Source organism: Oncorhynchus tshawytscha, linkage group LG01 (genome assembly GCF_018296145.1).
Source record: "Oncorhynchus tshawytscha isolate Ot180627B linkage group LG01, Otsh_v2.0, whole genome shotgun sequence".
Classification (NCBI taxonomy): Eukaryota; Metazoa; Chordata; class Actinopteri; order Salmoniformes; family Salmonidae; genus Oncorhynchus; species Oncorhynchus tshawytscha.
The window spans coordinates 12,133,952-12,145,172 of NC_056429.1; positions in this window are offsets into that span (position 1 = coordinate 12,133,952).

Here is an 11,221-nt window from a genome sequence, read left to right on the forward strand (position 1 = left end):
TACCAACTTATACATGTAGTAGTAGAAGAACATGGACTACTTCAAAATGGAGATGGTCTCAATGGCACTGCCCATGCTCGCACAGATGCTATAATAGAACAGATACAATGATGCCATGTCTATCTAAGTCTATGTTCTATCCAGCACTTATAGTCCTTGCACTTCCGTTATAGGTGGACAAAAAATTAATAACTTGTGGGGGAGTTTTATTTTGACAGGAGGTAAGAGGAGAGGAAGTGGGTCTACTACAGACCCACATTTGTAAAGTATGTTCAATAATATTATCCTTTAGATAATTTGTCTCATATTCCCCCATCATAATGTCCAACCACCCTACCCACCGGTACAGTAAGTTTAAATGGAATTGTATTTAACTTCTTGCTTCTCACGGACTGTTGTTGTACCACCCAGTACAATTGAAGCAATGTTAGTGTATGTTCTGTAAATACAGCCGCATTGCTAAAAGCACCTAGTACATTTGGGTGCAGTAGGTCTTTAAACTCTACTGGAGGTGGTTTGTAATTAAATCTTCCATGGCGTGAGGCGCTGTTTCTTCTTTCTCTGGACTCTCGTTTGAGGCCTCATTTTAAGTTCAAGTAGGTCATAAACAGTACTGTAAAATTATGCTTTTGATAATTCCATGAAGTTTGGATGTTGAAAGGGAATGAATGCATTTCTTACCAAATGTATTGCTGCAAAGCAGATCAACTTATGTGCCAGTTCGTCATTGCAGTAGATCATTCAGGAAAACAATGTCTTCAATGGCCAGTACTGTATAATCAATGATCTCACTAACAAAGCCTCATTGGTTTTATTGGAACACAACACATCTCTGTTATGTAGTGGCTGTGTGAGTTCCACTACTCTTCTACATTTGCACACACTGTACATAGATCTTTCTTTTTCTCTTTTCCTTTGTGTTATTGACTGTACGTTTGTTTATGTGTAACTCTGTGTTGTTGTTTTTGTCGCACTGCTATGCTTTATTTTGTCCAGGTTGCTGTTGTAAATGAGAACTTGTTCTCAACTGGCCTACCTGGTTAAATAAAGGTGAAATAAATAAAACAATGAACTTGGAGTCTGTAGTTGCACACAGTGAAGCATTGAGGATGAGTAATTGCGTTCTTAAAGTGATGTCATAATGGATCATGCGGTCATAAGAAGATAGAATCCTCTTGCTATTAGGCTAGAATCTTAGGTGGGAGAACATTCCGAGAGAAAGTTAGTTGGAGAAGGTCATGATATTGGTAAGTCATGTTTATAAATTTTTCCAAAAGTTATGGTGAATCTACTATAATGGAGAGGACGGTTTTAGGCAAATATGATAGAAATTCATATCTACTTGCGTAGCCTACTGCAAGTATCTAACTCCTGTTTATGTTTAAATTAATATTTTCTTGGTTAAAGATTGGTTTGCATTAATTTATCTAAACTGATAACTGTATAATCTGGATTATCGAACCTGAGCTTGATTACTGAGGAGTTTCAATTGATTAGTAATGTCTCAAAACACATTTAACAGCATATTGTACTATACAATAAACATTTAGAAAAGATTTACACAAAATCTATAGTATAAAGAGAAGTTTGCATAATTGGTTGGTCACAGCTTTATAAATTTGGATACAGGGCTGTTTTATGGTGAGATGCAAGATAATGTATTAGAGGCACTATTAGAGGCACTAGAAATGTAGGCATTGATGAAAGACACCGCATAGGTTAAATGCTTTAATAGTAGTTTGAATGGCTATAATGAACTGTTAAAAGTGACTTGCTTGATGCCTTTTGATGCCGATGCCGTCTTTAGGTTGTTAAAGGACTTGTTTTCCTTTAGCAGCATCCTGTAGGATGCTAACATTTAAAAACTCTCTTTTAGAGCTCATTCGTTATGGAAGTGCACAGTATTGGTCAGAGCGACTGGCATGTTGAGGTGGGCCTGCTAAGGAAAGAGGTAGGCCTGCTAAAGAAATGGGCCTGTATGGAGGAGACGAGACGGATAGAGAGACAGAAGATGGAGATGTATGCAGAAGAGAGACAACAGCAGGATTACCAGCATCTGGAGATGAATAGAGAGAAGGTGTTGAAGGAGGTGGAGAGGGACAGACTTGAGAGGATGAAGAGGGAGGAGAAGAAGGAGCTTGCAAAAATAAATCAAATGAAGGATGAAGAGTTGCTGTTAATGGATATTAGAATGAGGGAAAGGGAGAGAGAGATGGAGGAGGAAATGAGGAGGTTCAGGGAGAAATCTGAGAGGCAGAAGGTAGAGAAACAGATGGAGCTCCAGAAGAAGAGACAGGAGGAGAGAGATGAGTGGGAGATATTTGAAAATAAGAGAGTGGAGGAATGGAAAGAGTTTTACAGGAAGGAAGAAGACATCCGAAAGGAAGAGTCATGGATGAAAGCAGAAAGGAAGGCAAAGAGAAAGGTGGAAGAAGGAAAGAGAAAGATGGGAGAAGAACAACAGATGCTGAAAAAGCAAGCCAGTCTAACGGAGACACTGAGTGATGGAAAGAGAAGAAACCTGGAAGAGAGAAAGGAAGATGAAAATAATATGCGAGAAAAGTGTGTGAAGGAAGCAAGGGAAGGAGACAGGAGAGAGCTCCTGAAAGAAAAGAGACAGAGACAGATTGCAGAAGAAAATTTGACACACATGGAGAAACAAATGATGGAGAGGGACGGGGAGAGGAAGAGAGAACTTGAGAGTCAGCTTAGAGAAGATATGAGAAAAAGAGACGAGGAAAGAAAGCATGAGGAGGAAATGAAAATGAGGAAACTGGAAGAGGACCTAATGAAAGAAAAGAGGCAGAGACAGATTGCAGAAGAAAATTTGACACATATGGAGAAACAAATGAGAGAGCTGGAGGAGAGGGAGGAGGAGAGGAAGAGAGAATGTGAGAGTCAGATTAGAGAAGAGAAAAGGAAGCACGAGGAGGAAATGAAAATGAGGAAACTGGAAGACATGAAGAATGAAATGTTTGGAAAAATGAGAGAGTTGGAGGAGGAGAGGAAGAGAGAACTTGACAGTCAGATTAGAGAAGATATGAGAAAAAGAGACGAGGAAAGAAAGCATGAGGAGGAAATGAAAATGAGGAAACTGGAAGAGGACCTAATGAAAGAAAAGAGGCAGAGACAGATTGCAGAAGAAAATTTGACACATATGGAGAAACAAATGAGAGAGCTGGAGGAGAGGGAGGAGGACAGGAAGAGAGATCTTGAGAGTCAGATTAGAGAAGAGAAAAGGAAGCACGAGGAGGAAATGAAAATGAGGAAACTGGAAGACATGAAGAATGAAATGTTTGGAAAAATGAGAGAGTTGGAGGAGGACAGGAAGAGAGATCTTGAGAGTCAGATTAGAGAAGAGAAAAGGAAGCACGAGGAGGAAATGAAAATGAGGAAACTGGAAGACATGAAGAATGAAATGTTTGGAAAAATGAGAGAGTTGGAGGAGAGGATGAAAAAGATGGAAAGACAGCATGCAGAGAAGACCACGATGGAGGAGGAGAAGGAGGAAAGAAAGAGGGTGGAAGACACAGTGAGGATGAAAGAGCTAAACAAGACAGCCTTGGATGTGTGGGAATTTCACTTTGGAAGTCATGAATGTCCGAAAGACAGAAGTGATTCAGAATGTTCAGATTGTGATGACAGTAAAAGTGTCAAAGCACACCAGAAGAAGACAGACAAAGAGAAGAATGAAACGATGGAAGCACTCCTGACCGAGGAAAAATGTAACAGCAGTGATGATGATGATGGTTTCACTGAGATGAAACAAAAGGATGGACATAAAAATATGCTTGTTGAGGAGAAGGTAGCTACAAATTACTGTCAAAATGATCAACCAGGAAAAGTAAAAGTTCAAAATGACCTGGCAGGTGATATAGACTGGTCAGAGAGTGACTACAGCGAGATTGAGGAAATAATCGACAGTGACACTGAGGACATTAGTGAAGAAATAAAGGAAACGGATGAGGAGGAGGAGGTTGAAGATAAGACAGATACTGAGAGTGATGAGAGAACAGTAAGAAATGTGATAAGAAGTGAATGTGATGATGATAAGAGTGGGAAACCAAACATGAAGAAAGACAATATGGACAACAACGTTGAGAAAGAGAAAACAACTCAAAGCAACACAAAGAGAGAGGAGGGTGAGAGAAAAGAGGTTCAAAGCCAAGACACAGAGACATACAAAACCAATGGAGCGACAGAATCTGACGAGCTCACTTTGGTTCCTGGAAAGGGGTCAGATAGCAATGACAGCGAGAGGGTCAAATCCAACCAAGAGAAAGAAAAGGATGACCAAAAGGACACAGGACAGTTAGAGAGTCAGGAGGAGAAGAAGGAGGACAGGATACTTGCTGGAGCAGAGGCAGAGACTCAGCATCCTCAGGAAGACCAATCGGAAACATGCAAAGGTAAAAAAAAAAAAAATAGTTTGACAACATATGTAAATGATCACTGATCTGTCATTAAATGTAGAGAACTCCACTGATCAATGACACTTACCTTTTCAAACATTTGTCATCTCTTTCAGATTTTTCCATTTTCGCAGCGGCAATGGTTAAGACTCAGGGCCCAGACGAGGATCAACTAGCAGTTGAAGGAAAGACTAACAACACTCAGACAGACCAGGCAGCAAAGGTCAAAGGTGAAATGGACCTGGACAATGACTGGTCAGAGAGTGACAGTGAGACTGAGGAAATTACAGCTGATTTTGAGATTGATGAGGAAACAGACCAACCAGCAACGTGCGGAGGTAAGAAGGCAGTCAGTGGAATTACAATGAGGAGTGCTGAGCTAGTTTGACAGCATGTGAAAATCATCACTAATATTTTGTAATGGTAGGAAACTCCCATGAAATCATTAACACTTACCTTTTCACCCACATTTTCACACACCATTTTATTCAAATGTCAGATTACTCCATCTCTATTGCTGAGGAGGTTAAGATTCAGGACCCTGACAAGAATCAACCAGCAAAGCTCAAAGGTAAAAAGGGGATAGACAGAGAATAAAGTGTGATATGTGAGGGTAGTTTCAACACTTTCACTTACACTGACTGTATACCACCTCCCTCTCCTCCAGATTCCTCCATCTTGTTGGCTGGTGCTGAGGTCAAACAGACCCAGTGCAAAGGTCATCTTAGTTAACAGTTCTTTTGTACATTGAAAGTGTTATACAACTGCACCCCCCTCCCCCACTGTTGGTATTAACATCCTTAATTTTCCTATTTCTTGTTAGATGTCTCCTTGGTTGCTGCAGCTGAGGCAAAGACTCTGAAACCTCAGGAGGAGCAACCAGCAAAGTGTAAAGGTAAAGACCAAAGCCCGGTTTCCAGATAGCAATGGAACTGAAGCTTACTAGTGTTTAAGTGATGCAGCTTTCTTATAACGGCCGAAGATGTCACATGCGTTTCAACAAAACCCCACGCAGAGAGAACATTCACTAAGTGCATTGTTGGAGAAGGTGTAGATATTGATTGAAAGAAAGGCAGGGCTGCTCCTTGATCAGATTTCTCCATTCAAATCTTACCTTAACATTAGAATTATTCCACAGTACTGACGACGGATCAGCTCCCAGAGAGCTATTACCACCTCATGGCTGCAAAATATTGAGGCGGCTTTTTCTGATACTTACCCTATAATAATGCACTAAATCACAGATTCATTTGGCACATGTAGTTAAACATCATGAACTATATATTGAGGCAAAAATTACAGACCGTAAAGTCTACAAAAAGAAGTCAATTGACTGAAGATTAAATAGATTTTAATATGATTGAAATACAGGCCTATGTAGCCTACTGAACTTCGCTTGTGTGATAACATGCGTCTTGGTGAGCGGTGTAGGAGTCAGGTGCAGGAGAGCAGGGATGTCTGAGAAGCGTGTTTAATAATATAGTCCACCAATACAAAAACGGCACAGACAAAAATCCCAAAACTACGCTCTCGAATACTCAGAAACTCGTGCAAACGCACGGAGGAACAAACACAGTTCCGACACTTGACATACACGTGCGTAATAGCGAAAAAAAACAACAAACCTCGAATACAATCGAGCGCAATACACACAAGTCTAATCCTGCACGAAATACGGCAGGTAACAGGTGCCCTATATACCCACAGAAATCAGAGCAATTGAAAACCAGGTGTGAAAAGGAACACAGACAAAACAACCAGAAAAAGAAAAAGGGATCGGTAGCGGCTAGTAGACCGGTGACGCCGAGCGCAGAGCGCCGCCCGAACAGGGAGAGGAGTTACCTTCGGTAGAAGTCGTGACAGTACCCCCCCTGACGCGCGGCTTCTGCAGCGTGACGACGCCAGCCTCGAGGACGACCCGGAGGACGAGGCGCAGGGCGATCCGGATGGAGGCGGTGAAACTCCCTTAGCATAGGTGGATCCAGTACGTCCTCCACCGGCACCCAGCATCTCTCCTCCGGACCGTACCCCTCCCAGTCCACGAGGTACTGAAGACCCCCCACCCGACGCCTCGAGTCCAGTCTGGACCGAACTGCATACGCCGGCGCCCCCCCGATGTCCAGGGGGGGCGGAGGGACCTCCCGCACCTCATCTTCTTGAAGCGGACCAGCCACCACCGGCCTGAGGAGAGACACATGAAACGAGGGGTTAATATGGTAATACGGGGGGAGCTGTAACCTATAACACACCTCGTTTATTCTCCTCAGGACTTTGAATGGCCCCACAAACTGCGGACCCAGCTTCCGGCAGGCCAGGTGGAGGGGCAGGTTTCGGGTCGAGAGCCAGACCCGGTCCCCCGGTGTGTACACAGGGGCCTCGCTGCGGTGGCGGTCGGCACTGGCCTTCTGCCGCCCTTCGGCCCGTTTAAGGTACCCGTGGGCGGCCTCCCAGGTTTCCCTTGAGCGATTCACCCAATCATCCACCGCAGGAGCCTCGGTCTGGCTCTGATGCCATGGTACCAGGACCGGCTGATAGCTCAACACACATTGGAAAGGCGACAGGTTCGTAGAGGAGTGGGGGAGTGAGTTCTGGGCCATCTCCGCCCAGGGGATGTACTTCGCCCACTCCCCTGGCCGGTCCTTGCAATACGACCGCAGAAACCTACCCACATCCTGGTTCACTCTTTCCACCTGCCCATTACTCTCGGGGTGAAACCCAGAGGTCAGGCTGACCGAGACCCCCAAACGTTCCATGAACGCCTTCCACACCCTGGACGTGAACTGGGGACCCCGACCAGAAACAATATCCTCAGGCACCCCGTAGTGCCGGAAGACGTGAGTAAACAGGGCCTCCACCGTCTGTAGGGCCGTAGGGAGACCGGGCAAAGGGAGGAGACGACAGGACTTAGAAAACCGATCCACAACGACCAGGATCGTGGTGTTGCCCTGTGACGGTGGCAGATCGGTCAAGAAGTCAACCGACAGGTGTGACCAAGGCCGCTGTGGAACGGGAAGGGGTTGTAACTTCCCTCTGGGCAGGTGCCTAGGAGCCTTGCACTGAGCGCACACTGAGCAGGAGGACACAAACCCTCACGTCCTTGGCTAAAGTGGGCCACCAGTACTTCCCACTAAGACATCGCACCGTCCTCCCGATCCCCGGGTGACCAGAGGAGGGGGATGTGTGAGCCCACCAAATTAACCTGTCTCTAACCTCCAGCGGAACATACACCCGTCCCGCTGGACACTATGGTGGAGTGGGCTCAACACGCGATGCTCGCTCAATGTCTGCGTCCACCTCCCACCTTACAGGTGCCACTAGACAAGAAGCCGGGAGGATGGGTGCAGGATCAATGGCCCGCTCCTCCGTATCATATAGTCGGGACAGTGCGTCTGCCTTAGTGTTCTGGGAGCCTGGTCTATAGGAGATGGTAAACCTAAATCGGGTGAAAAACATGGCCCACCTTGCCTGACGAGGGTTCAGTCTCCTCGCTGCCCGAATGTACTCTAGATTACGATGGTCAGTCCAGATGAGGAAAGGGTGTTGGGCCCCCTCAAGCCAATGTCTCCACACCTTCAGGGCTCTGACAACAGCTAGCCGATCCCCCACGTCATAGTTTCGCTCCGCCGGGCTGAGCTTCCGAGAAAAGAAAGCACAGGGGCGGAGCTTCGGTGGCACACCCGAGCGCTGGGAGAGCACGGCTCCAACCCCAACCTCGGATGCGTCCACCTCCACTATAAATGCCAAAGAGGGGTCCGGATGCGCCAGCACGGGAGCCGAGGTAAAAAGGGCCTTCAGGCGACCAAAAGCCCTGTCCGCCTCAGCCGACCATCCCAGACGCGTCGGCCCCCCCTTCAGCAGTGACGTAATGGGCGCAGCCACCTGCCCAAAACCCCGGATAAACCTCCGGTAGTAGTTGGCAAACCCTAAGAACCGCTGCACCTCCTTTACCGTGGTTGGAGTCGGACAATTACGCACGGCTGCAATGCGGTCATCCTCCATCACCAACCCCGATGTGGAAATGCGATATCCAAGGAAGGAGACGGCCTGTTGGAAGAACGAGCATTTCTCAGCCTTGACGTACAGGTCATGCTCCAACAGTCGCCCAAGTACCCTGCGCACCAGAGACACATGCGCGGCCCGTGTAGCGGAATAGACCAGAATATCATCGATGTAAACCACCACACCCTGACCGTGCAGGTCCCTGAGAATCTCATCCACAAAAGATTGGAAGACTGCTGGATCATTCTTCAACCCGTACGGCATGACGAGGTACTCATAATGGCCGGATGTGGTACTAAACGCGTCTTCCACTCATCTCCCTTCCGGATACGCACCAAGTTATATGCACTCCTGAGATCCAGTTTTGTGAAAAACCGTGCTCCGTGAAATGACTCAATCACCGTGGCAATGAGAGGTAGCGGGTAACTATACCCCACCGTGATGGAATTTAGACCTCTATAGTCAATGCACGGACGCAGACCACCCTCCTTCTTCTTCACAAAAAAGAAACTCGAGGAGGCAGGTGAGATGGAGGGCCGAATGAACCCCTGCCCCAGAGATTCCGATTTGTATGTCTCCATAGCCACCGTCTCCTCCTGTGACAGGGGATACACGTGACTCCTGGGAAGTGCAGCCCCTACCAGGAGATTTATCGCACAATCCCCTCGTCGATGAGGTGGTAATTGGGTCGCCTTCTTTTTTCAGAAGGCGATAGCCAAATCGGCATATTCTGAGGGAATGTGCACGGTGGAGACTTGGTCTGGACTCTTCACCGTTGTAGCACCGATGGAAACTCCTACACACCTGCCTGAGCACTCCTCCGACCACCCCTGTAGAGCCCTCTGTTGCCACGAAATCCTGGGGTTGTGACGGGCCAACCAGGGGATCCCCAACACCACCGGAAACGCAGGAGAATCAATGAGGAAGAGACTAATTCTCTCCTCATGACCCTCCTGCGTAACCATACCCAGTGGAGCCGTGGCCTCCCTGAATAGCCCTGACCCTAATGGTCGGCTATCTAAGGCGTGCACTGGGAAGGGTTTGTCCAGCTGAACAAGGGGAATCCCTAACCTGTTCGCTAAACCGCGGTCAACAAAATTCACCGCCGCGCCTGAATCTACTAGCGCCTTATGCCGGGAAAGAGGGGAAAATTCAGGAAAAACAATCCATACATACATGTGACCAACAGGGGGCTCTGGGTGAGCCTGGTGCCGACTCACCTGAGGTGTCCAGGCAGTGCTCGGCCTGGCGTCTCGACTCCCGGGGGGATCCCCCCAGCACCGGTCAGCAGTGTGCCCTCTGCGACCACAGCTGGCACAGGAAAGGCCCCCTCCTCCGGTCGCCCTCGCTGAAGCACCTCCTAGCTCCATGGGTGTTGGTGTGGTGGAGCTGGGAGATGGAACTGACAGAGCCCGATCTGGACGTCCGCGGGTCGCCAGCAAGTTGTCCAACCGAATGGACATGTCAATCAATTGGTCCAAGGACAGGTTGGTGTCTCTACAGGCCAGCTCCCTACGGACGTCCTCACGCAAACTACACCTATAGTGATCGATCAAGGCCCTGTCGTTCCATCCCGCGCCAGCGGCCAAGGTCCGGAAATCTAGAGCAAAGTCCTGAGCACTCCTCCTCTCCTGCCTCAGATGGAACAGCCGTTCACCCGCCGCTCTACCCTCAGGTGGGTGATCGAACACGGCCCGAAAGCGGCTGGTGAACTCTGGGTAGTGGTCCCTCGCCGAGTCAGGATCGTTCCATACCGCGTTGGCCCACTCCAGGGCTTTACCTGCGAGGCAGGAAACGAGGGCGTTCACGCTCTCACCCCTTGAAGGAGCCGGACGAACGGTCGCCAGGTATAGGTCCATCTGGAGTAAGAAGCCCTGGCACCCGGCCGCCGTCCCATCATACTCCCTCGGGAGGGCGACTCGAATCCCACTGTGCTCCGGCAATGAAGGAGAGGGTAGTGGTACTGGTTGGGGTGTGGCTGATAACGGTGTGGGAAGGCCACCTCTCTCCCATCTCTCCATCGTCGCCATCACCTGATCCATGGCGGTCCCCAGTCGGTGTAACACTGCCGTGTGGTGTTGAACTCGCTCCTCCACGGACCCTGGGAGTGCGTCCGCTCCTGCTGACTCCATAATTATATAGGTGCAGGATTCTGTGATAACATGCGTCTTGGTGAGCGGTGTAGGAGTCAGGCGCAGGAGAGCAGGGATGTCTGAGAAGCGTGTTTAATAATATAGTCCACCAATACAAAAACGGCACAGACAAAAATCCCAAAACTACGCTCTCGAATAATCAGAAACTCGTGCAAACGCACGGAGGAACAAACACAGTTCCGACACTTTAGTAGACCGGCGACGCCGAGCGCCGAGCACCGCCCGAACAGGGAGAGGAGTTACCTTCGGTAGAAGTCGTGACAGCTTGTTGAATTGCCAAGACATTGACAACTGTTTATTTGTAGTCAACTTCATGCCGAAGTTATCGTCAGTCACAGAGAGACAGATAAACATCTTGTTTCTATGTTTAGGGGAGATCTTCTGCGCAGAAGGAGATGCGGAAGGGCAAAAAAAGCATTTAACAAAGCACTTAGCTGTCTGAGGCAGAATTTTCAACTGCAACTTGACTAATTATGGTTTTGGGAAACAGCTCTGAGATTTAACAATGCTCCTATGAAGGTTCTAATGATTAACATATCCTTATGATGGTTTTGGGAAACAGCTCTGAGATTTAACAATGCTCCTATGAAGGTTCTAATGATTAACATATCCTTATGATGCTTTTGGGAAACAGCTCTGAGATTTAACAATGCTCCT